Below are 25,734 nucleotides of genomic sequence, written 5' to 3'. Positions count from 1 at the left end.
ATAAATACTCACAAACAGAACTATTGAACAGCTGAATCCTATTTAAAATTACTTCTTTGTCATATATAAAATTTTGTGATGTGTAAAATACTGTAAAGTCAAAAGAAAGGTTTCTCTTTTTAAAAGAGACTTGAATGTATTTATGCTGTCAGTCTCTTTGAGATCTCTAATGATCACCTAAACACACTGAACTAGGCTTTATTTGTACTTCTGGCATTGTGGAGAAATTCAGTAGTGTTCAACGACACATGTAAAATTTTCCCTTGATGCCTTTCACGGTACTGTAGAAATAAGCATACTAAGCTGTAAACAAGAACTGTAACAACATAAAAATATTTAAGAAAGTGATGTAGTTTTGGACAAACATAGAACTGACAGGCAGAAATCATTATTAAATGGTAGTTAATTCCTAGTTTATTGCTATTGAAATAAAACTCAGTGCTTAATTTAATTTTTCTCTACATTATGAGAGAGTGTAAGGGTGTAATGATGGCATGTTGCACAATTTTCTTGTGAGTTTTCCAAACTGCTATTTCTTTGTAAGTTCAGAATTCATCCAGAACCCCAGTTTGGCTTTCTTTTTGGATTTGTTTTGGTTTTGGATTTTTTTGTTTGTTTGTTTTTTGTTTGCTTGCGGGTTTTGTTTTGATTTGATTTGTTTTGCTTGGTTTGGTTTTGTTTTGCAAGCAAGTTTTCAGCTTGCTAAAGGAAAGTACTTGTAAACCAATTCTAATAATTCAACAGGTAATAAACTAAAGAATTAAAATACTTTGGACTACAATCACTTTTTAATACTGTGATCTCATGTTTTACCAATAATCTTGTTCATGAATTGTTGCTATTTACATTTACCAGTGTAGCACATTCTGCAAGGCTAGGCTATTTTTTTTTCCATTGGTAGCAGATGAGCCCTATATCTGGAGTTCTTTTTCATTTTTGCACCCAAAACCATCTTGGAAAAAAATAGAAATGCTTTTAAAAAAATGGATCAAACTGTGGTCTTGTAATAAAGCCATTCAGGTACAATTAGTCTAAAAGCAAGAGAACAAAAATTTTATTAGCTCTTATGAGATCATAATGTGGCTCTTTATTTTTATTCTGTCTGTGGTATGCATAGTAACTAATTCCTTATTTCTGTAGTGCCCCCTACTTTTAGTAACCACTACTACCTCTTAATTCACATAATGTGGCTCTTTATTTTTATTCTGTCTGTGGTATGCATAGTAAGTAATTCCTTATTTCTGTAGTGCATTTTTTTAGTAACCACTACTACCTCTTAATTCTTACATCAAACACCATAATATCTGCTTACAGAAATCATTCTGATTTTTCCCTTAAGCTACTCTCCCCTTTTTTAGGAGAGCATCACAAAAAGAACCACAAAAAACCCAAAACCAAATCCAAAACAGAACTGAATGACCTAATTTTTTATCTGAGGGTGATGAGAATTTATATTTGTTCTTCTTAGTCTCTCAAGGAGCAGTGAACCCCTTTAAATTCTCTTACAGCTAGAGCCACAAAGCAGAACCAGCTGCCATCACAGAGTGGCAGGAGGTTTCTGGTTACTTCCACTTTGGGCTTCTGAGCCCTGGAGATTCCTGAGGCTTTTCTCTTTCACTCTGCAGCTGCTCAATACTTTGGAGACCTGAAAACCACCTATCTGAAATCTGAATCCTTGACACCTGAAAATAGGTACCCTCTGAGAAATGGGAACCCAAAACTGAAAGCCACCTAAAACAAGAGTCCCTTTTCCACATCTCAGAATCCACTCAGCTACTTTAAACCTTTTGCCCTGGCAAGTCCATCTTTAATTTGTCCACAAATTTAGAAACACTGTGCATATGTGAGAGTCTCTTGCAAGGTCACCATAACTGAAAACTGGTTTCACTGATGAAAACAGTGAAACCTCCCATGGGAGGGTCCAGACTGGCTCCCCCTGAGCAGTTTGGACACCAGGGAGTGTCTAGAATCTCTTTCTTGGCTCTGCAGTATCCTCCTGAATTTGTGTCATAGAAATGCTGCTCTCGACATTGAACTGCCCTGAATTGAGGACCTGAGGCACACCAAGTACCCAGATGAGGAACAGAGAGCAGGAAGACAGATGGAATTTTGTTAATAACCATACAGATTCCCATTAAAAAATCCCATTTTATGTTTGTTGGAACTACTGAAAGAGTATTGTTTTCTAATGAAAATATTTTGATTGATTAAACAGAGAATAATTGGAATATTTTTTTACCATCTAATTAAGCAGAAAGAGAGGCCACCAAATATTGCAGAATCAATCTGCCGATGGGAAGGATTTGAATTAAAAGGTGTCTGAGTGTCATAGTGGCAGAGAAACTGTGTATGAAAGTCAAGACAATTTAACAGGTTAACTCTAAATATTCATGTGACACATACAATTTAGAAAGAAACATTTTCTATCCATTGTTAACTGGTTTTATGATAATTTGCTTAAGAAATCTGTCATCTCTAGTTACACTAGAGGTCCATTCATCTGCCTGACAACTTCTCTGTGAACCTCATCAGCCTGACAGTGGGACAGACCTCAAAAAACTCTTTTACTGTCAATGTACACAAAAATATGTGCCCAAATAATTTCCCAAATAATTTTACACTCTGATAGAGGGAAGTGCAATATCAGTTCAACCCTGCTGGGAGATTCCAGAGAACCAGCTCTTGAGAAACCTGTGGAACAGTAGCCTCTGTAAATGTTGTTAATTGTACTAAATTTGCCTTTTCCTTGTCCAGTTTGTTGTCATTGATTAGCAGAAATGGATTCATCTCAGACTTGGGTGTTTTGCTAAGAAAGGGGGAAGGAAAATCTCAATCAACTGACCCCTGTTGTGACATCAAAAGGTTTCCAAGGCTTGGCACGTTTGCCATGCCAGCTGTGGGCACATTTTGATCAGATTGGTGGCTATCCTGACAAGCCATGCAAACCTTGCAATGACACAAGAGACTGGATATGTGTTGTCAGATGTTGTTTTCTGTTCTATTTTCTCCCCTCATACCCTGATCCCTTCTCTCACTTCCAGGATTTTACAACATCTGAAATGACAATGTCAGAAATTGCACAAAACTGCATCACACAGGATGTTGCCACCGCAGGAAAAGACGACTGAGGCAAGCTCAGGCTGTCTGAACATCTACAGGAGCACTGTCATGTCTCATTCATTCCCTGATCACAGCTGCAGGACCAATGATTTTTCGTAGCACTGTGCTTTATTTCTTGAGAGGAGGCTTATTTGAATGAAAATACTAATACAAGCAAATTAGTTTTGGGCATGCTGAACTGAGATAGAACCTTTTTGCTTTCTGATTTATTTTCTGTTCAGTAATTCAGGAGATTTATATGCATTCTGCCTCTGAGTGATTTTTTTCCTTGTTTGGGACTCACAGAAGTGTGCATTTAGAATGGGTAGCCTGCTGTAGCCTTGAAACTCAGTTTCTCGCACCAGGGTGCTGATATGCTGAAACCAGACACAATGAGGTTCCTCTGCTCTCTCCTCTCCTCTGCAGAGTCCCTGGCATGGGCCAGAAAGGCAGGAATCACCTTTCTGAACACGCAGCTTGACCTCAGGCATCCTACAAAGCTCTTGCCTTCCCACAATATCCTTTCTCTCCCATGAGTTGTTTTTGTTGCATTGTCACTTTACTCTGTAACACATTTTCTCTCTGTCCTTTATCAGCTGTGTTTGTTGCGGCCTTTCATGGGCTGCAGGAAAAAGAACATAATAGACACCAGGAGAGGTGTCGTGGAGCTCCCACACATTCATTCTCAGCATTCTTTTGAGCAAGAGGTGGGGAAAGGGCCGTGATCTGTGTAGAAAATGCATATGGCAGGGGAGTATTACTGTGGCTGCCAGACTCAATAGCATTTACTCAGGGAACACTTATGAATTAAGTGGATCACTGCATGCAATCTACAAGGGTACACGTCTCAGGGGTGAAAGGGAAACTCCTGTTAGGGTCATCGTGTTGGTTTCCTTATCCAGAAAAGAGGTAGCAAGTGTACAGTGTTGAAGGGGACAGAGGAAGTCCAGTAAATGTGGAATAATAGGTGTCTTGAAGTATTAGATCAAGTCAACCCACTGGACAAGTTTTATAGTTATTTCTTATTCCTTGAGTTTACTGCTTCTGAAAATAGTTCAAGTCCTGTATCACACAAGGCAAGAGGATGCTGTCATCTTAAATAGCCCGAGGAAATGTGAGAATTACAAAAATAAAACTTAAATTAGAAAAAGAAATACTAAATAAGACAAGCTTGCATTCATACCAGGGGTTTTTGCTTCCCTCTAGTTCTGACTGGGGAATAGCTCCAAGTGAAGTCAAGATATTGATAAAATTAAAGCAAGAAGGGGAGATTGAGTAATTTAATTTCATTTTCTAATTAAATATCTTCTTCTTTGGAGGTGAAATATGTTAATGGTTAAAGGAATAACAGGAAAACTAACTCTGAGGTTACAGAAAGGCGCTGAAGACTACATCATGATTCCAGCAAGTCTGGACAGTTGGTGACAAGGCCAGCAGTCTGTTGTAGGAGCTGGAATGGGAGCAGTCCTGCTCTTCACTGCTCCCAGAAATGCAGTCAGAGCCAGATTCTGGCCAGCCATTTGTCTACCAATGCTTTTCTTTCTTCCTCCATCCACCAGCCTTCATCTGGTGAAGTTTCCATGGTTTCATTGTTGAAGACTGAAGGCTGCTATATGGCTGCCGTAAGTCATAAGAACATGTGTTTATAGTGCTGCAGAAGTTTTAGTGGTGCAGACAGCACTCCAGAAGCACAGGAAAAGGAAATTATATAACACTTAAAATGGTTTTAAAAGAATTTATAAGAAGACTTGAATACACTTCATTTATAAGACTTGTATACAAAATTTTAAACAACCATTCCTTAAACAGGAAAAAAACACCCCATCTATCAGAAGCATTTATAATGAATCATGAAAGATGTGGAGGAATGGTTTTCAGTGTTGGTCAAGTGTCTACTGGCAAACCCAGCAAACAAGTTGAAAATGGCTTTCCAGGGCTTGAATGAGTTAAACATATGGTATCTAAGTCTGATGCATTGGCTAAGAGTACCTAAACATTGTTTTTTGGCTGATAGAAGGTATTCTATAATCTAGTGGTGTATGGTTTCCTGTGTGCTCATACCTGTAGTGCTTCTAATCCTAATTTGTACTCTCCACTTGCTTTTTTAGCTAATGTCCCCATTGGCTACTGAGGGGGTATTGTGAGGCTTCCTGGCTTGTTCCCAACTTCTACAGGATAAATCTACACTGAATTGTAGCTGACTTTCGTCTAGAAGGTAAGTAATTTTTTTCTATTTGACACACTTGCTAACTAATATTTTTAGGGACTAGATATATTTGAATAAGTTACCTCTTGAATTTGAATTTGAAATTGCCAGTTGCCAGAAATTGTTAGTGAATGGGCTGGAAGAGGCACACGTAGATCAACAGTGCAAGTCCTGGTTTAGCTGGGAACCAGAATGCAAATGAAGTAAAAAAGATATCACTTCAAAGAAGGGTCATCTTGGGAGCTGCTGCCTGTCTTTTCCCATGCGTTGCAAGTCAGGGCTTGCTCGTCCAAAAAAAGAGAGACAGGTTGTTAAAGAGTTTGCTTTATCTTGCTCATCACATATCTGCTCTAGTTCGGGACTGAGATGAAATATTGCAGGCACCAGGCCAGCAGGACGGCTGGCAGGGGGATCCCAGCAGGATTCCTGCCCGGCGCTCCGCGGCTCCAGGCGGAGTGGCTGCTGAGGCACACAGAGCCCGTGCCAGAGGGATGCAGGACATTAAAGAGTTTGCTTTATCTTGCTCATCACATATCTGCTCTAGTTCGGGACTGAGATGAAATATTGCAGGCACCAGGCCAGCAGGACGGCTGGCAGGGGGATCCCAGCAGGATTCCTGCCCGGCGCTCCACGGCTCCAGGCGGAGCGGCTGCTGAGCCCGTGCCAGAGGGATGCAGGACACGCTGCTGCCTCCCAGAAGGCTGCACCTGCCTGCTGCAAGGTGTGCTCATCATTTTGCTGTCCCTCTCCTTAAATAGTACTGTTGTGATCACTGTTTTTTCCTGGCATGCGTGGCTGGGAGTGCTGAGCTGGGGTTTTGTGAGTTGGGGTTTTGTGCAGGCTGAGCTGTGTTTGATTGCAATGAGAGCTTTGTGATCACCTGTTATGCTTATTCATATTACCATGATGATCTGACATCATCCAAGGCTTATATTTTAAATAAAATAATGATACACATTTTTCATCAATAAAAAATTATACGCTTTCAGGAATAATTTTTTTAAAATCAAATTTATAATTTATCTCTTTTTTGTTGCCAATCATGTATAATTAGTTTGAAATGCACGTGACAAGTATTCTAACTATAGTTTGAGTTGCTTCCATGAATAATTCTTGGCTTAGGGTTTGTTTCTTTTGTGAAATTCAAAAAGACCAGGTAACTGTCCTCTGTCCAGCTAAACTCTTCAGAATGATCCTTCTGACAAATCCAGGAAAAAGTTCAAACACCTCTCTCTTTGAGCTCATGATGAATTTAATTCACTAAGAAAAAATACACAAGTTCACACAGGAGGACTAAACACACACAGTAGAAACAAACTAAAATCTGATGGCCATCAGCAACTATTAGGATATAAATTATTGTTAAAATAGTCAAATCAAGAACTGGATTTGGGGGAGACATTGCTGACTAAATAGGAGGTACTGGGCTCTCTGAAAGATTAATTTAGCTAAATCAGGTCAAATCATTAGCTGATCCAGTGGTGTCTCTCTATTTAAAATCTCTTGATATAGCTGTGGCACAGGAATGATATACACCTGCATATCTGAGCTGTGTCTTGCACTTAACTTCTCAGTGGTACTTCAGCATTAAGGGGAAAAAAGCAGATACATTTTAAAATGGTTTCTATCATAAGGAGTGGCAATATTTATGCAGATGTCTGTGTAGTGCCTGTATCTAGTAGGTACCAAAATTCCTTATGTGCCAAAGGTAAGAAAATAATTTCATGGCCTGCCATGATAAGGAAAAAAAACCCTGAAATTTGAAGATACTTCAAGATATGGAGCATTAGCTTTGGTCCTGGGAGAGAAGGATTGCAATAAGGCAATTAGAGATGCATACTAAATTAATTAATCCCACAGCTTTATCACACAGCTGATATTTTTGAGAAATAATTTGCAGGAAAATGTTTCCTCATGTTCATCCACGTATGGGATTTTCTGTTCAGCAGCATTGCTGAACTGGAGGGTTCTTGTGCTCAATACCAGGAGAGGTGTGTTCCAGAGATGGAAAGCCACATGAATAGCCAGCCTGGTATTCTACAATTCTATGCTATGTTTTGTTTAATGTCATGGATACAGAAGATTAAATTTTGGGGAAAAAGCTTATCTATTCCTACACTTTAACTTTTATTGTATTTTATAACAAAATTTCAAAAGGCAATTTTTTTTTCTTCAATGGACCTAATACTTTCTTCTGGTTGCAAATTACCACAGAAGATGGGCTTTAAAATTGACAGTTCTCTCTCTATAAAACTAGCATGTTTAGATATATTTGTGGTTCTTTGCTGTGAAGTTATACAAAACTTCAACTCAAATGACATTAGGCATCCAAATAGCCAGCATTTATTCCAGACAAATGTAAGACGTGTAAGTCTCAGCTGCTTAGGAGAGAGATGGGAATGGCCCAAGCATCCCCTGTTTTCCACAGGGGAAATGAGCCCCTCCTGTGATACTTGTGTTCTTCACTGGCTTGGAGGGAAGCCTAGAGGAACTCCCTCAGGTAGAAATCTGTCCTAGCTGAGGGAAAAGGATAGCTCACATTACAGCTTTTAGCTTCCTTCCACCAGGGAGAAAAGGAAACCCCAGGATCATTTATGAGTCCTGTGTATGCATATTTGCAGAGAGGCACACTTGTGTGTGCCTCTGATGTTTGCCAGCTCTGAACCAATTTACAATAATTGTACTTTACAGAGTGGAAGGGCTGGGCTGGTACTTGGGGTTATGGCATACTGGCACTTCTCCCAGCCTGTCGACACGTACAATTGAATCTTTTTTTTCATTCCTGCTCCTGCTGTGAAAAATAAGCCTTAAAAACATTTATTGAAGTGCAGAGTGATGCAGCAGTGTCCGCCCACATTTGCAACCTCAGCCAGAGCTAGTGAGAGATGTGAGCTGGCCCTTCCATTTCCACACTTGCTGTGGGGGTTATATGACAGCAGCACAGGAGTCAAATATTAAGTGCTACTTTGCAAAAGAGTGGGGAGGAATCACATCAGGAAGATTTACACATCTGTCTCTGAGTGGCCCTTCATTGCCATGCAGATGGAGCTGGGTAACAGTACATCTCCCTCTTCTTGAAGCCATAAATAGCATCCCTGCATGCCAGTGCATATCCCACTCATCTTACACTTAATTTTTAGGCTACAAATAGATGTAAAGCCCAGGTTGCTGTTTTGTTACACTGCTAATATCATTTCTACATCTGCTTAATATGAACAACATTTTTACTACCTTTTGTGTTAGATTTTCTCATGGCAGAAACTTATCTTTACAGTGTTCTAAATTAAACTTTCATGCCTTTTCAGCCTTCATACATTTTTTTTGGTCAAGGATTATACTGGAAATATTAAGGAGTTATTAGAAATTATGATTAATCAATTTTATTACAATAGCACTTAGAAGTCCCTGCTGAGACAGGAGACCTATTGCACTGGGCACTGTAGGGACACATAAAAGACTGAGTTTCTGCTTCAAAGAGCTGAAAATTGGACCAGAAAAGACATGTTTCTCTTGGCTTCAAGGGAAACTGAATAAGAGCTTTTGCAATATTCTTGAGCAAGCTGGAAGCCCCATGTTTCATTGAAGCCTTTTCTTTTTAATTCCACTGTTTCATAAAAAAATATATAATGAATGAAGCTGTATTGAATTTTTAGTTAAAAGAATCTCAGTCTATCTCTGCTCTGTCCCCCCACAGCCTGCTCCTTTTGCTCTCTTCATTCTTCCTGTGCAGGAGCTGTACAACAGCCCTGTGTTCTCTGTTCAGCAAACCTTTTCAAACAGCTACATTTGTGTCTTCTCATCACATTTCTAATATTGAATTTTCACATTTCAAAAGCCATTTTACTTCATATTCTTGTTAGCTCTGTAGTTATGGGAAAATAGTCAAAACTTTCAAAGTAGCGAAGAAAAGGAGCAAGAAGGGAATGTCCTCCCCTCTGTCATTCTCCCCTCTATCAGCTCTGTGAGCAGAGGAGTTATCAAAATGCTGCATGAGAACTGCAATGGTTAAAGACTATGCTCTCTTACCACTAAGCTTAAATCAGTTTTCTTCATTGTACAAGAAGAGAAAAAAGACTGGGAGCAGAGCTGAAGGTTATTGCTTCTGTTGATGCAAAGGCAGGGAGAAATCTACCTTGGGAGACAAAGTAGAATAGCCAGCTACCAAGTTCACAAAGTAAATCTTCCTTTGTGCTTGGGTTTAGCCTTGTGCCTCTGAGGTTCCTGCTCTGCGTCTGGTGAGTTGTCCCTCTAAGCTCTCTCCCACCACTCTCAGAAGCTGGGATGAAGCTGAAATGAGAAGGTAAGGAGAGGCTATATGTGGGAGGCAGCCCCAGAGGGGGCCAGGCACACTTTGAAGAGACTGATTAGTGCAGATAGTGCCAGAGCAAGTTCCAGCCAAGCGTGATTGCTGCTAAGAAGGAAGGGCCTTGTTTTAACTTGACTACCGTTCCCTGATAATCTGTGAAACTGGAGTGGAATTCAAAGAAGCATTGGTCTAGACATTAATCTGAGCACAGTGGTTCCTTGCAACTTGCTCTGATCTCCAGTGCCTTTAATCTTGCAGTAAATTTTGATTTGATTTCTCACTATGATATACCTCCCCATGGAGATGGACAAAGGAGAGCTGAGGGAAACTGCCCAGGCCAGTTAAGTATTGGAGGACCTGCTTGAAGCCATTGTGAAGAAAAAAAAAATACAGCTTCTCAGGCACTGCAATCTATTTTGTCTTATGAATAACAAGCTGACAGTTTTAAATTGAGTAAAACTAGTGGCTAAATCGCCTTCTGAAAATGAACTACTGAACAGGAACTCAATCTCTCCCATGAATTTCCATAGAAAACAACCAAGCTCCCTGCAGTGTCTATGACACAAAACCATGTTATTTAGCTTTCTGTGGAATCTGATGAGTTATATTAGCTGACTCAGGAACTCTATCAGGACTCTTTCTCTCTGCTTCAAGGCACCTGGCTCTCAGGGTGTGACAGCATCTCCCCTCTAAGTGTGAGGTGTCTCAGTCCTGGTTGCCAGGCTTGTGATGCTCTCTCAGGCAGACCAGGGCTGCATGGTCCAAACCCAGGCAGCAGGACTGGGAGCCAGATCCTTCCCCACATTCCTTGCTGTCAACATTTTCCTGTCTCTCCTGGGGGAGGAAAGCTGCAGCCTTCCATGTGCAGCCGTGCCAGGCTCTGGCAGAACTTTGTTCTAGGAGGGGTAGCCCCAGGTTGCCCTCAGCTGGGCAGTGCTGCCCAGCGGCAGAAATGTGGTTATGCCCCTCTTCCCTTCGATTCAGCACATGATGTTAACAGCCTTGCCTTCTGCTCAGTCTGGTGAAAACTTGGGATTAGTGTGGTTCTGCAACTTCAGTGCTCTCATAAGAAATACAACCAGGCAGCCTCTTGCCAGCTGCTCAGCTATGGAGCCAAATGGAGCCTCTGAAAAGATTTTACACTGTGTATGTTCCCCATCCACAAATTCGAAGAGGGTTAAAAAAAAAATTAAAACTTTTGTAAATTGAATTATGCTGCTGTGATAATTCTGTAACCTTCTATTCTTACGGGATTAGTGTGGTTCTGCAACTTCAGTGCTCTCATAAGAAATACAACCAGGCAGCCTCTTGCCAGCTGCTCAACTATGGAGCCAAATGGAGCCTCTGAAAAGATTTTACACTGTGTATGTTTCTTCCCCATCCACAAATTCTAAGAGGGTTAAAAAAAAAATTTAAAACCTTTGTAAATTGAATTATGCTGCTGTGATAGTTCTGTAACCTTCTATTCATATTCTGTACAATTTCCAAACAATGAGCAATTCTTTAATGGAAAATTAATTGGAATCTTTCAACACTTTTAAAATGCTTTCACTGTTTTCCTCCCTCTGTATCAAGAATTTTATTATAATTGATATTTCCCACTTGTGTTGGGTGAATTTAGATCTCTTTTTCAAAAACGAAAATGAGTGGGAATATTTCTTACTGATAACCATGCCTGAGGTGAACCTATTACTATTATGCTTATGGATTATTTAGGAACTAGCACAACAGGAAGGTGGACTGCTCTTAGCCACTCAATCAAATTGGCAGCAGCTGAAGCTCACAGAGGAGTCCTTGGTGCCAGGGTCCTGGGCAGGGGCTAGAGAGCCATTGCTGTGTCCTGAACACAGCTGCTGCTCTGCTCCCCTGTCCTGGGGCCACAGCAAGGCACTCCAGGTAGCTGAACTGTCAGTAATGGTATATTCAACAGCAAGTTTTAGTAAACAGGGCAGCTCAAGACAGATGTCTGGATTAAACCTGGAGCCAAGGTGAAAGCAGGAGGTGTCTTTCAGGCTGGAGATCTACAGAGAAAGAAAGGACAGTAAGCGTAATAGGAGGAGTGGATTATTTTGTTCATTTCTTTGATGCCTTGGAGTCTCTGTGTTCTGCTGTTTGCAGGTTCTTGGTGCATGCCTCCAGTTAAATTTTCATGGTACTCCTCTCCCTGCTTAGCTCTGCTGTGTTTCCTTGCCCTGTAGCACCAGGCAACAAAACTTAATAATGGAGCAAACACAGCAATCACTTTCAACTAATGCTGCCCCTCTTTCACTATTCAGTGAGTTACATTCTGGGCTGCTGACAAGATGATCTTGAAAGTAAGTTTAAATGCATATTTACATTAAATCCACACTCTGTGTGTGTATTTAAGTTAGTCATTTCAGTGTTCTTCTGAGCACAGTTCTCCTCTTAGGAGAAAAAAAGTCCTCATTCAGTGGACAGGAATAAAAGAAAGAGGGAACAGGCACAAACATTAATTCTTGAAGAAGACCTCAATACCTATAATATACATCTTTAAGCTCAGTTTCTTGAATTTTTGGAAGGTTTGCATAAGCCTTATGCTTAATATTGCCTTAATTTACAGCTGCAATTTGTAATATTATCCTGCCTTCAAAAACAATATATCTTGAGGATAAGTTAAATCAAGATAGTGCTATTATTGTTTGGTGAAATATTTATAATTAGTTGGTGTCATGACTTAAGAAAATAGCAAGACAATCCTAGTATTCTTTTCCTTCCTCCCACAAGTGCTGGAAGAATGAGTGTGAATGGCAGAATTGGCAAAATATTGAGCTTTCAAATGAACACACTAATGAAATAAGCAGGCAAGCTGATCACAGTATGAAGACATACTGATCATTCCCTTGGCATGTCTGGATTTAGTACTAATTATTTATGATACTTCATACTGTGATAATGAATGTTCTTTGGTATGCTTTGGAAAGCTAATGAAGTTCTACTGCCAGATTCTGACACCTTTCTTTTTAATTATCCAGCAGTTGTCATGCACATGGCCTCCATAATTTAAGAGGGAGAACCATGTCTCTCAACATGGAAAAGAGGAACAAAATTTGGCTGCTCAAAAAATTGGACAAATACATGACATGGGACAATCTGGTTCAAAGAAAGGGTTTGCACTGATGTTCTGTGAAAGCAAGGAATAGACCTGTCTTGATTCAAGAGAGGTCTTGCTGGAAGAGTTAATCAAAAAGAGCTCCAGCAGAGGACACAAAAGCATTTAGAAGAGGCACAATGAATTTTGACTGCCTTTGAATCTATTTATCAAAGCCATAGCTGTTCCCATTTCAACGCAGGTGGAACAATAATAAATATCGAACAAAGCAACTCAATCTGTATTCAGAGCATTTCAATACATGGAAAGTTAACTGCAAAAAGAAAGCAAGCTTGCAGAGTCAGACCTATTGACTCCTGCTACTTCTATTTCTTATTGAAAATGAGTGGTGAATGGCACACAAAGATCTGCAAGATATTTACATTATTGCCATTAACATATAACAAGAAGCACATTCAGTAATGTGACTTTATTATTTAACAGAATCAATAATCTTTTACATCATAGGAACCTAATTCAGCTGTAAACCTTGTCACTTTCTTTCATTTTGAGTGACTAACTTTACATGTCAAATTTCAGGCTCAGCATGGCCAAGTTATTTTCCTAGCTGACACTTTTCCCTCTAGGAGGGACTTTTTTGCCATGAACCCTTTATGATTAGAATATGCTTCTTCTGTGGAGGACAAGCAGCAGGAAGACTCCAGTTTCAAGTGGTGAGTTCTGGCTGACACAAGTACCATCCCCTGTAATCAGGCAAGTGTGGCACCAGCAACTCTTTCTGGAGTCCACGTTCACAATCTTTTTAGGATCACAGTGTCTGCACACCCTTCCTCCCTTGGATTTTTCTCCCACTGTCACTGTAGTAGATACTTACAGAAAAATCACTGGAGAGAATTCTACCTGCCTCAGGCAGGGTACAGCTGAGGCTGATGCCTGCCAGGTACTCAGCAGAGATTGTCCTAAAGAACTCTCCTTTAGAGGCAGCCTGGGGTCTGCATAATCCCTACTTCAGCCACAAATCCAAAGCAGGTCCTTGATGACATAAAGGGAGAGCAAATGAACAAAACCTGGGTATATTGGGTCACTATAAAATGCAGTTAAACCCCTAAAGGACATCATCAGATCACTGACAAAAATAACTAATGTTCAGCAGCTTGCTGCTGCTGTCTGGACAAAAACCAAAACAAAACAGCTCTTGCCCTACCCCTCCAAAAAAAGCCCAAACCAAAAGACACTACCTCCCCCTCCAGACAACTTAATCCAAATTTGTAGTGTATATGTCTCCTGGCCAGATCGAAAGTGCTCTGAAACCGATGGCAGAAACTTCATTTCCTTCAATGCCTCCTCTGGCTTTTGGGTCAAGTCAGCCAGTCTAAATGAGTCTTTTATCTCCATGATTAGTGCCTTGCAGCGGATGATAAAAATTCACTCTGTCTCTTTTGTCTTGAAATTTCCAAGGCTTATAGGTTTTGTCTGATTTCACCTGAGTGTTCAGCAAACAGCTTGGCACATCACTGTTTGCTTTTGGTGATTTGATCTGTCCTTTGGGCAGCCACTCAGGCACTTTTTCATTTCAGATGTCCTCATTCACAGCGCGCTGCAGCACTTCCTCAAGCCTGGTTCAGACCCTGAGAGCAAAGCAAAGCAGTGGATTTTAATTTTGAGTTGCAGCTGCTGTTGTCAAAGTTCACTGCATTAAGCATGGATTTCATTTTTACTGCTCTCTCACTACACCAGGAACTACATTAACTGCAAAACACATGTGCTTAAAGTAAGTAAAGTAATGGAGAAATATATTGTTCTCGTTATTTGAAATGTCGCACAAAATCTTGGGCTCATTTCAGTAGCACAATGAAGCCAAGCTGCAGTTTCCACAAAGGCATAGTTAGGGATGCTTAAAGTGAATAGATTAAATGTTCTTTCGTTTTCTCTTGTTGTTGCTTCACAGCAGCACAGCAAACAAGTGCCTCCATGTTATAGCTGTGAAGTTATGAAGCATTTTTCTCTCTGCCTTCCATTTTGTGGGGGTTCAGGAGAAGGATTTGATGATCCCCTGGCTCATTTGCATCCATATCCCCTTTATTCAAATTGACCAGCTCTGTATCATCTTCTATTCATCTATTTTCTCAGCTTAAAACCTATTGCACCGCAACTAATTACCATATTAAACTGCAACTTGAATAAAACAGGAAATAGGAAATGGGAAATGGAATGGGTTGGAGAAGAGCCCACAGTCTCTGTAAAGGATGGCTTGGACACCAAATGTACAAATGTTAAGGTGCAATGTCCCCAGCTGGCTAACTCGGAAGGAAAGGGCTGCACAGCCTTGTGGGGCTGTCATGAGCAAAGGTATGCAGGCTGCCATCTCAGTCTCTGCTCGCTTCCCAGCCTTCCCCACATACTTCTGTTCCCATTGGTAACGTTTTTCATCTTTCCTACTCTGCTTTTGGAGGGCTTTTGTCACCCTTTTCGTTCCCTAGCTGTGTCATTGAATAGGTGAGACAATGCCCAAGACAGCCTCAGTGCCTGGTTGGCAGAAAGGAGAAGGGATGATTGGTGTTGCTATGGAGCAATGTGAAGGTTACTTCAATCCCTTTAGTGTCATTTTGCCTGCAAAAGTATTGCAGGGGAAAGCTGAAATAATCCTATTATTTCTTCTAATTTTTTCCACCCTTGACTTAAAAAAAATTAGTTGTCTAGGATAAAACCAAAACATTACAGAACAATAATGTAAAGTGTTGTAAAGCTCATCCTGTATATCTGATTGCTCTATTCCACAGACATACTCAGTATATCTCTTTCTGTGGCCATCTCTGCCACCAGAGTTGTAATATACATTGGAAGTTGTTCAGCTCCACCCATCTCTAGGCCCCACATTTAAGAGATTAACATTATGGAAACCATTTTCAAGTTTAAAAGTGTCATCCTGAGCATTTTAGCCCTGAGATCTCATGTGATTATTTATTTAAATCTTCTTAGTGGTGGATTCCTATGTTGCCAAAAAAAACCCCAAACCCAAACAAACACTATTTGAACTGCTGGCTACAAATGATGAATTGATATTATCATATTACCAAGCAGAGATATGTAATACAACGATAGTTCTTTTTATATAGTTCATTTTTTACAGCTCCTTTTCTTCTTGTTAAAGAGGATTTTAAGGCATCAAAACAGTTCACAATAAGCAGATGTTCATGATGAAAGAGAGAAAACATTTTTGTTCTTGTCACCCTTATTGGAAGTCTCAGTCCAAAAGGCAAGGAATGAATATAGAAGGCAGAACCACACCAGTGGAACTGTAGCACTCACTAGTTCCTCCACCATTTCTGAGCTGAGTTTTCAACCCCTGCTGCCTCTGCAAGAAGTTTCCTTGGTTGCAATGGAGCCTTCAGCACCGTGCCCTGTGCAGCTGATGCTCAGGACTTGTTGCTGTCAAACAGGCAACACAAACCAGCCTGAGAGATCACTCACAAATCAATTAACTCAATGATGAGTTAAATAAGACACAAAGGTTGGCCAAATATTAAACAACCCTGTGTTCCTACTTATTGACCTGATTGCATGAAGTGCAGAAACCACCCTTCAGATTTCAGGGAACTGGAAAAAAGAGTTTCTTCCTTGCAGCAGATTTTGAATGCCCTTACCATGGGGTTGAGTTCTTGACATTTTCATGTACATTTCATCTCTTCCAAACATGAAGGTTTATTCTCTCCTTAAGGATTTGGAAAGTTTTATTTTGTTTTGAAAGCCCCCATTTTCATATGTTTGTTTAGCTTTTCCATTTTTTTTTCTTTTTCTTTTTTTCCCCTTTGTTTCTGAAACCCTTCAGAAGCACTGTAAACCAAAAAGCACTTGAAGACCATAACTGACTATAAACTACAACCTCCCCTCAGCAGTGTATGGACTTCCCATGAGCTGACCGCAAGAGAGCTTTCAATGAATGGTCTCATCACCCTTCACTAGCCCTCACATCCTTTTCCAGAGATGGAATTCTGAATGCTATAGTTTTAATCTGTTACTGGGATTTCCTTTAATTCTGTCTGCGTGCACCCCGTGGGACCCTGCCAGTGTGCAGAAGTTTTCCACTCTCCTGCCACCTATTACAGACAATCCCAACTGGAAACTCATTTGGTGACTTGAAACTGCAGAGATGTGAGTAGCAACTGAGACTTGTCCCATATTTGCTGTGAACCGGTCTGGCTGAAATGCAGATGCAAGCAATTAGAAAAAGATATACAGGCTTAACATCCTGCTTTGCACAGTTACAGAGCACAGACAGACACATATGAAATATGAAGGATGTCTCTTTGCCAACTTCTGAATAAGTTATTAGTTACTCATCCAAATGATTGGTTTGATGCAGTTTTGGATTAGTGTCTTATGACACGTTAAGGTCAAAACCTAGAGTCTGAAGCCCCAAAGTACTGATGTTCAGGTTTTCAATACAGCCCAAGACAGAAGTTTACAGACTTTTCAACTCTGAAATTTGGTACCTTGGGATTGGGAGGTTTGTTTTATACAAGACAGGCTTTGGAAGCCTGAATTCACAGTTAATGATATACCCAGAAAATGCCAGGGAATGAAACAATTCCAGAGTAGATTTTCCATAGAATTAATAGCAGAAAATCACATTTGTGGTATGATGCAATTGTCTCAACTAGAATCCCTCAGTGTGAGACAGATGATGCATGGAGAGAGTTGGGAACTGCATAATGCATGAGTTGAGAAAGAATAGTTTTTGCTTAAATGTAAGGTTGAGAAAAACTGCACAAAATTTAAGAGATAATGAAACAAGCCAAAGCTGTTTTTTAAGGCTTTATTTTTTAGATATTTCCTAACCAAATTAGTACACAGACACAAGTAAAGGTGGTGTAACATGAAGCCACTGTGCATCATGAAACCTGGCCAAAATGATGGCAATTCATCACTTCATGGCATTTCCCAGCTCAGACTGATATTTCACATCACTGACAGAAAGTGCTGTGTTCCCTGCCTGAAAAAATCTAGAAGACTGTCCTTATAGATGAGGAAGGACTTTTGCTTCAGCTGCACACGTAACATGAGCATGCAGAGTCAACTTGTGCCTACCAAGTAACATTTATATGTTATGGAAAGATAATCCAGGCCATACATTGAAGTATAAGCATTGCTTTATCTGTTGTTTTTTCCCCTCACATTTAGGGTCATTGTTGTATTATTGAACCCTTCCTTGTCACTGGGATAAATAACACCACTAGCAACAAGTTGAATGTGCAGCTGTTGCCATAAATGGGTCACTATATTGCTACTAGGAAAATATGACAGACTTAAAAGCTGAGGGTGGGGAAACACAAAATGAAACATCAGATGATTCCAAAGGCTTTTGCAATGTTGGCCACTCTTTCAAACACCATATGTTCAATATCATCTGTACCCACAAAAATTTCTGATATCTCAAAAGCTGTCTGCAAGCTTTGCAGCACAGATGCTGTATTTTCCCTTGGTATTGCCATGGAAATGGATAAGTTTGGAGGCAGAGTAGCAGCTCAAAATCTCAGCAAACCTGGATAGTCTTTTCCCTTACCCTTCTTTCTCTTTCCCAGTCAAGAATTGGAATTCTTCTCCTGCTGCTTAATCTGTAGCAAAGGAAATTTTAGATGGGGACCATCTCCTTGACAAGGACAGAGAAAGACCTGATCATACTGCCCATAAAATCTCAAAAACCTCATGAGTTAATCATATAACTGTCATGAAATATTTAACTTGCAGTCCACAGAGCTTATTCATTATCCCAGAAATAGTCAGACAAAGAGGTTACTATTCATGTGTTTGAATTTTGGAACAGTTCTGTGCTGTTTGAAGTTATTTTGACCTGATAAGTCAGTGCTACACTTGGTGGCAAATAGATAGTAGCAACCTTTGTTGCACAATTTGGAAAATAACATCTTCCAATAGAAATGGTGTGCGTGTGTGTATAAAGAAGGAAAGTTTGGGGTGAAGGGAAGATGTCAGGGAGTTAATGAACACTTTTCCAATTTGAGTAAAAAGACAGTAATTCTAGACAGGGATGATAAACAGGTTTCCACAGCAATAAGTAAAGTTATCTCTCTCTTACTCTTTCATCACGTGAACTCTACAAAAATGCAAGTGGCACAGGAGGTTTATATGGTAATATATGTGAGAAAAACCCTGACTGAGCAATCTGCCCTGAGTGGAGCCATAAATGCTCTGTTGCTGTGTAGTCTGCCATAATAATTCAACATTTTTCTTCACAGTTATGACTGTTCCTTTAGCAATGCAATAATTTTTTATTCCATCATAAATGCAGTTTTGATAAGGCAGAATACTGAAAGTGTATTCATATTTATTCTGCATCTTACAAGCTCTATTGGAATTATTTTGGTTTTAGATTCATCTCTTGCTCATGTATCCCAGAGCTTTCTTTATGGCACCAAACTTAGGAATGACTTTTTCTTTGGGTTTCTTTCTGCTTTATGCCACTCACCATAGTCATCAAAATTGAGAATGAATGACTATGAATCCCCTCACCCCACCCCATATGGCTCAAAATGCCTTAAAAATGAGTAGAATCTTTATGAGTCGTTTACAACTGGAAAAACAGAAAACAAAGAAGAAGTATTAATCCTGTGGCCACAGAGTGAATAACAGAGTTTGGACTAAAACTCTAATTTTTCAAATCTGCAAGAAGACTTAATGAGTTCAGGGTGGTGTTGTGTAGACATAACCATTGTGCTGGAGCTGGTGTGGGCCCTTCTGGCAGGGCAGGCTTTCATCAGCATTAGGCCTCCTCCCTAATGAACAATCCCTGTTTTTGACACAGTGTTGGATTAAAAAAACACTGTAACTCATTTTCCATGCCTTGCCCATTGGTACGAATTTTACTAAAAATATTTATACTATGAATAATATTTGCAGAGCTGGTTATAGAATAGGCAAGCATTAAAACATGCTAGGTAAAATAGAGTGATAAATGCTGAGGTGAAAAGGAAAGAAAATTAAATGGTTAGGAGAAGGTTGGTTTTTTTTGGAAAGAAATCCAGATGTTTTATTTATATTTCTTATTGTTAGACTGATATTTATTGAGTCACAGTCTTGGCCAGCATAGGTATCCATACATACTTCATGCCTGGAACTGAGAACACCAGTGCCCCTCTCTGTGATGATTTAAGATCTGCCAATGTTTGCCTTCATGCATGAACACACTCAGCAAAAATGGACTGTCTGGAAGAGGACGTTTAATCTCACTTGAGATATTACCTTTGGGAAAGCAGAGAAGAAAAGGGATGGCCCAGCTGAGTTGGATCTCAGAAAGGACACGGAAGAAGATAATTGAAGGTGTCTTTATTCAGGGCTTTCTCACAAAGGCATATATTAAAAACTAACAGTAATAATAACAAAAAGAGAGAGGGATATTGGTCCAAAACAAGAGGGAGCAATGGAAGAGGAAATAGTCCAGTGCTTTCCACTTGAATCCTGCTATGGTCAGGACTCATAAGAAGCATGTCTTTGGTCATTAACTTTTATGAAGTGCTGATTTCCCTTTTGGCTTCCACCCGTCCATCAGCCCTGCAGTGAGGGCTCTGTTCTCACACAGCTGAGCCAAGCAATTGCTCAGTGTGATCCTCCAGTACAACATTTTCTCAGTACCAACCTCTCCCCTCTACCTAATAGCTCTGAGACAGCCGCGCTCTCTCTGACTGAACGGCCACTAATGGCCCGACTGCTCTTAGCAAGACTTTGCAGGTTTGTGTGCCAAGACTTTAAATGCTGCTGTTGTGTTTGGCACTGCTGGGTATACGGTGCAGTGGAAAGGAGCACAAAGCAGCTGCGTGCTCTCAAACACACCCTTCTTTTCCTTCCTTATGTATGTAGCTTCTTTACTCACTGTAAATCACCTGAGGCTTGTGTATGCAGCACTCTGAAAGGTGCAAATCAGGGCTGGTGGAGGTCTCTCTGGCCATTTAGAGCAGTTACTCTGTTGGTTTTCAGAAAACAAAACAGTTCTGCCTTGAGAAAACTTTGACCATACCATGTTAGGTGTTTTCTGCTTTTCACAGAAGGGCACAGGTGGGTCTGAAGCCTAAGTTGTAGTAGCATAAATCACAATTTCCTTCATAACCTCACCATTTTTCCACAATTCACACAATTTAAAGTATCAGACCAAAAAAGCTTCATGCTATGTGTTTTATAAACATTCGGGGGAAGAAAAAATATCCCTGTAAACTGCATTCTATACAGAAGGGGTTTTGACACTTCTCCTAAATGACTAAGGAACAGGGAAACAAAATTACATGTTAGTAGTAGTCAAGGAATTTTATTAAAAAAAGCAAACAAAACAAAACTAAATCCCCCTCAAACTAAAATCCCCAGAAAATGGCAGTCATCTGATGAATGCTGGAGGGAATGTGGGTCTGTACGTGGGACCTTGTATTCACAAACTGGTCATGCAAGGAAGTGTCCAAGGAAAGCAGACATTCCTAGAAAGGAAGTCTGGGATTGTTCAAAGTACCTGTATATCCTTAAATGACTCTTAGACAGTCACCAGATCTTTTATTGTCTTTGTTTTTGTCACACCAAGAGGTTTAAAATCACACTTGCATGGCAACCAGAACGATAATGGGTGGAAGCAGAATGGGAGTTAAAAATCAGGCAGCCATCCTTAATGGCCAGAGTGCACAGAAGGGCTGCTAATATTCAGCAACTAAAACCAGAACTTTGACTGAACAATTTTCTCACAGAAAAACACTCAGTAGTTTTTCATCAAACATTGTAAAGAAACACAGATTAAAAAATAGGTACAGTAAATAGAGAGATAGTTTTATAAACAGGCATTTTTATTTAAGTGTCTGCCCTAGAACAAACTGGGAGAAACAGGAGGAGGATATGTTTTCATACTACAGAAATCAAATGAAACTCATGGAAGAGATTAGGTTTTTAAAGATTTAAATACATGTCATCTCTCATACATTTTTCTCTCAAAAAAACCCAAAGAAAACACTTTAATTAGGTATTCTTTTTCAGATTCTCCTTCTTAAATAAGGAAGTCTCCCTTTTTAGACAGAACTATTTTTACATCTTAAGTGATAAATTGGCTTCTGTAGCCTGAATTCTAAATCTCTGCACTGAAAATCCAGATTTGTTTTGGGTGTTATGAATTCAAGAAATAAGTAAAGAAAAAAAGTAGTGCATTAAGACTTAAATAAACTGAATACTTAGTCCAGCGATACATTATATGGAGCCATTTGTGATACTTAAGACATAATATGAGCCAATTTATACTCATTCTGCACCATTTGAGTGTGTCATTTCTGGGTCACTTCATTGCTAGGTGTCACTGTATATGACCATCACATCATCCTCACTTTCCCCCTTTAACAGTGCTGTGCCTCTGTGTGTTTGTACACAGCAGCACGGTGTATGAAGTGCAGCAGTAAATTTGCCTTTCTTTCTGGAAAGATATTTGTCCAGGCTGTACCAGACTGATTCTTAGGAAGGAAGTAATTAATCTCAGGCTTCTACTGAAGACCTCAGTGACCCTGTGTGGAAAAGGTTGTGCTTCTGTCACCCACCTCATCAGGAAACTCAGCACCTCTCTTTTTCCTCTTTGCAGCTCTGTTCTTGCACAAAGGATAAACTTCCCAGACACTCGCTGCCAAGGAGCAGCAACCATACAAGTCCTTCCCTGAGAAATCTGGCAATAGGTTGTTGGAACAGAGAAGGAAGTCAGTGATGCTAATAATCCTCCTGCAGCAGGAAGAAGCTGATATTTTAATAAACATTGCCTTTTAATATGAACTTTTCCCCTCTCATGTTAAGAGAATTGTTTATATATAATAAGGGGAAAAAAATCCAATTCCCATGTCACAAAAAAATTTCCTTCTGTGGGTCATCGGAGCTGAAAATAAACCAAGCTGGCTGCCTCTGGGGATTTATTGAACTTCAAGTGCCCATGACTTATTCCATGATTACAAAAAGCAGAATAACTTTCAAATTTGCTACATGAGAGACTGAAGCACGGTCCTAAAGGCTGTTGCATGCTGGACAGAGGAAAATGGAAAGACCATATAAACTCTAGTACAAACCATGGCTATGTTTTACTTCCCTGGCATGCAGTGCCCACTGGAGCCAGTGGAAAAAAGCTTAAAAAAATTATATCTGATTTAAAGAGAGAGATTTAAAAGCAGCTATGCATGCACTTCACAAGGCTTGCCATCGGAAAGCAAATTAATTTTTTGTGAGTTGAGTGTAGGGGATGCAGAAACAAAGATTTTTTTGTTAAGATGTGGTTTTTTGCATACATAAAGATCAAAATGTATGGCAGGACTCTTTCATCCTGATTCTGCTGCGTGTGGAGGAGAAAAATCATTGCTGCAAGGAGAGTGCAGATTGAATAATACTCTGTGAGCTTTTCAAAATGTAATGGTAAAAAGTTCTCAGAAACAAGTTCTCTGAGCATCACACCTTTCCCTACTCTCCCTGAGACAGCCACTGAAGAGTTAATGCTGCTTCTCCCCTCCCAGTGGGTAATTAGAATAAAAGGTTGCAGCTGCAGGCCCTTTTTAACTACCTGCACTCCTAGCTGAAATGCAAATGGTGTCTTTGTAAATTGGGGTTGTGCTTGGTTAGTGCTCTTACAGCTCTTTGTCCTTAGGGATTACACAAATATCTTTTTTATTTGTTGCAGTCAGTAAAACCTAGAGCTCTGCTCCTGACTAAGGACTTGTGACATGATAAACACATGTTATAGCTTTGGCTTTTGCAAATATTAAAGTGGATGCTCTGTGTTGTGCATCATAATATAATGTTAACTTTTGCAGAAATAGCTATAATTGTGAAATAATAACTGATGCTTTTGTTTTTGTAGCTAACTGGCAATAATTAAAATATATCAGTCATATGAAGTATGTCTGTACTTCTAGGTGAATTTAGGTTGATTTAGAGTACTTGAGGCTAACTTGCAATAACTGAAGTAACTAAAATGTCTGTGTGGTCAGGTAACATCTGAGGAATGGGTGCGATGAGGAGCCCTGATACTGAGACTTGGACTGTCAACACCTGTCACCTGCTGAAACCATGGAATGGGGGCTCTTGTGAGGAGGTGACACAAAACCCTCAAAACCACAACCAAGGTTGCTAAACAGGCTCTAAAAAGGCAGATCAGAGGGGAGGCCATGCTAAGAAGTTTCTAAAACAGGTAAATGAGTTTCGTAAACCATTGTACACATTCAAACAATTTTTAATGTGTTTGTGACTGGTGCAATAGAAAGAAGGGTTGCTATTGTTAGCTGGGCATAGCTCTGGATACAGCTATGCATCCAGTGCTGTGACTTCTGCTATATTGATTTTGTCCCCTATTGTCCTTTCTTAAATTTTTAGAAATTCAGCTGAGGACTGGGCTTCATTTCTCATGTGTGATGATGGTCTTCAGCTACTTGGAAGCTGCAGGTGACTTCTGTAAGTACCTCCTAAATGTTCATAACTCTGCAAGCCAGAGATGGAGCACTGCAACACCTCATTTACACCCCAGATGCTGGAAATGTGGGGCACATCTACAAGAGGGTGGGAGAGTGCTGCAGCCTGAGAAGAGGACAAATCAGGGAATAAGAGCAATGTATTTGTCTGTGGGGCAGCCCGTACTCCTCAGCAGGGGGAGGAGTCTGATGACCAAGGGCTGTAGCTCCTCTTGTGAATATCTCTGTAGTTGCTCACACATGAGATGGTCCCTGTATAAATTTAAAAGTCTCAAATTGATGCACTGGTAAAAAAGGGTAATGGAGGCTAAGGCTGCCTTCTTCTAGGCCTTGTTCTACCAGTCTTATTTCATTCATTGCACCTTACTGAAAAAGCTGAAAGAGTTAAGTGAAAAGAATTTGAGGGTATCAAAAGAATGAAATTCTTCTTTAAGAATGAAGACGAAAAAGAAGGGCTGGTATTTCCTACACTTTTTGTGCATTTTTGTCTTTCTGGGAGAACCATGAAGATCGATTACTCACCGTCAGTTCTTAAGGGAATTAATTAGTAATTAGTAGCATGATGCCCATCTGTTTCTGTATTTGATGGCTGCATGCCACAGTGCCAACCTCTGCAGTGATGCCCTATGGTCCACAGCAGTGAAACTGGGGTTGCTGGCCCAGGAGAAGCAGAGTGGGGTCAGTGGGGGAAGGTGCTGATGACATCCCTGGCCTGGTCAGGTGTGAGAGCTGGTGGGTGGCTGCAGCTCAAGAACTGCCTCTGGGAGCACAGGTGAACGTGGCTCTCTTCAAAAGAGGTTCAAGTGACTCCTCTTCTGTGTAGTCACAGCTGTAAAGTGATTTGGCTTCCCTGTGCAACCCTGGACTTGTTAAAATAAAATAGAGAGGGAAATGGAACATTTACAGAGTAGGAAGAGATGTTAGTGGTAATGGTCTGAGTTTCTTGCTTTTTCCTTTTTTCTTTTAAGTATTCTTGATTGCTAAATCACTGTGCTTGATGGAGGAAGGGGAGGAATTTACTTTCTGCTCCTTCTGCTAGAAAGAATTTAGAGGAATGGGGAAGGAGTCAGGAGCTGGGAGCCAAATCTTCTTTCTCATGAAGGTGGTAGTGTCTATAATTGTGAGTATCATCTATAAAAGACTGTTCAAGGAAGATGGGAAGGACTGAAAGAAAAAAAGAGGTGGAGGTGTTAGAACTGAAGTATCATCTTTCTCACCTCAGCCCAGCTAGTGAAAAATCTGACTTTTAACTTTACCTTCTCTGTGTCTTTATTTTGAAAACCTCACCTCTGATAGAAGATAGGATGCAGTTTGCTGATGGTTGATCCAATGGATTGCTCCTTCACGTAGTCGGATCTCTCACACATGCCAGTCTGACTGAACACAGCAACTTTGGGAAAAGCATTCCCCAGAAAGCAGTCTGGCTTCCATCTGAAGGCATTAGGAGTTGCCTACTCATCCTCTGAGTAATCTCATTTCTAACCTAAATAAGATCTGTAGAATTGGCCATGTAAGATACTGTGCATCTGTTGTTGGTAAGGCATCCCAGTTTCTGTACAATTTCAGAGTAAAATGCAAAGTA

At 40.2% G+C, this 25,734-nt stretch overlaps 1 long non-coding RNA gene across 1 annotated transcript; it reads left to right on the top strand.

The window, feature by feature from the left end:
* The first annotated feature begins 23,257 nt into the window (after window positions 1-23,257).
* LOC120507302 lies at window positions 23,258-24,165 on the top strand. The gene is made up of 3 exons (XR_005628722.1): window positions 23,258-23,302; window positions 23,676-23,875; window positions 24,058-24,165. It is a non-coding gene; the product is annotated as an uncharacterized LOC120507302 (long non-coding RNA).
* Window positions 24,166-25,734: the final 1,569 nt, after the last annotated feature.

This window comes from Passer montanus, unplaced genomic scaffold (assembly GCF_014805655.1).
Source record: "Passer montanus isolate IOZ18808 unplaced genomic scaffold, ASM1480565v1 scaffold42, whole genome shotgun sequence".
NCBI classification, from domain to species: domain Eukaryota; kingdom Metazoa; phylum Chordata; class Aves; order Passeriformes; family Passeridae; genus Passer; species Passer montanus.
Note: the sequence above shows the minus strand (reverse complement) of the source record. Positions and strands in the feature narration are given on the sequence as shown.